At 52.4% G+C, this 1,470-nt stretch overlaps 1 protein-coding gene across 1 annotated transcript in view; it reads left to right on the top strand.

The window, feature by feature from the left end:
- Positions 1–1,470, top strand: part of RASSF4 (Ras association (RalGDS/AF-6) domain family member 4) — a 33,884-nt gene continuing 32,414 nt past the window's right edge. Inside the window, exon 1 of the mRNA XM_010854522.1 lies at positions 1–71. The gene's annotated coding sequence lies outside the window, so the exon portion shown is untranslated. The remainder of the gene's footprint in view (positions 72–1,470) is intronic.

Raw genomic sequence — 1,470 nt, 5'->3', positions numbered from 1 at the left:
GCGGAGGCATCTCGGGTGACTGCGAGGGCAAGGCACCGGCAGCGGGTTCTGCACTGCGCGATGAGTGGTCGGTGAGTGATGCATGGGGCGTCCGCGGAGCTCCGACCTCCCTCCACCGCGCGAGCCCAGGACCTTCCCCAGCCAGGGGCTCTGGAGTCTAGGCACTTGTGGCTGCTTCGTGCTAAGTCCCCTCCCTCTGCCAGCCTGGCACTTTCTGGGCCTCGGGCCCAACGCTGAGAGTGGGCACTGCGCCAGGCACCTGCTCCAATGAGAGGACACTTAAGGAGCTAGAACCTGAGCGAAGCAGATGCGCGCGCGGCCACCGGCTACACCTTTGCCCACCTTGTTTCATCTTGGCCAATATCCTGGCAGCATTGATCTTAGAATTGGGGGGAGAGGCTGGAAGTGCCTCAGCCACAACCCTCAGATTTCATGAATGGAAGACCACGAACACCGAGATAATAGCAGCAGTAGGGCCTCACAATCGCTATTTACAGAGGATTTGCCTTGTTGTCAGACCTGTGCTAAGAGTTTTAGCACAATATGTCTCTCACACTTCTCACAGCCTTGATACTTTCAGTGTCCCCATCTTCAGATGAGAAAACTGAAGCTTGAAAAGTTACAGAGTTGTCTGGTTTTACCCGGATGAGTCAGGGATAGGGTCAGAATATTTAGCCAGGGCTTATTATGCCAGATTTCTTTCATTTCCCCCAATGACTTCAGCACCCTGTTTGCACCGTGCTCCTGACTGTCCTGCACTTCCCACTCTGGACAGATGCCTTTTTTTTAATTAATCTGTCGCAGCCCTGGGGGAGGGCTGTGTGTGACCTCTCGCACCAGGGTTAGTCCTAGGCCAGTGACAGTGTTTGCTTAAAACACTGAAAAAGCTTTAATAACCCACTTCACAGAGGAATTAAGTACGGTCATAACAGGTGAGGGCTGGGAGTCTGGAATTTGTGCCCAGAAATGGGGAAGGAGAGGGCAGCCTGGCACGGTGCAGTCCATGGGCTGCAGAGTGGGACATGACTTAGTGACTGAACAGCGAGTTGGACTCCAAAGCCGTGCACTTACACTTGCAAGAAGGACCCTCACAGGCTTCTCTGTACTTTAACTGCTCACGGCACAATCAAGATTTGTTGGCAGAAGCCATGAGTAAACAATAACAACAACTAAAATGCCGATCTGCCTGCCTCCAACTCCCTGGAGTAATTCCTGAGCTGCTGCCAGCAGGGTGGGAGGTGCTAAGAAGGGGGTGGCAGATGGGAGGGAGAGGGGAGGAAGGGGAAGGAAGAAAGAGAATATGAATGCCTTAGCCCTAGGTCAAAAAATTGCTGGCCGGAAGCTGTTACGGGTCGTGTTTCACTGCTGTCAGTACATTTTCAATAGTTTTTGTCATTATCCCCTCTGTGCGTAGTGCTGGTGGTTCAAGACTTTGCACAGAGGGGATAAAGACAAAAACTATTGAAAATG

Source organism: Bison bison, unplaced genomic scaffold (assembly GCF_000754665.1).
Source record: "Bison bison bison isolate TAMUID 2011002044 unplaced genomic scaffold, Bison_UMD1.0 scf7180017864341, whole genome shotgun sequence".
Classification (NCBI taxonomy): Eukaryota; Metazoa; Chordata; class Mammalia; order Artiodactyla; family Bovidae; genus Bison; species Bison bison.
Note: the sequence above shows the minus strand (reverse complement) of the source record. Positions and strands in the feature narration are given on the sequence as shown.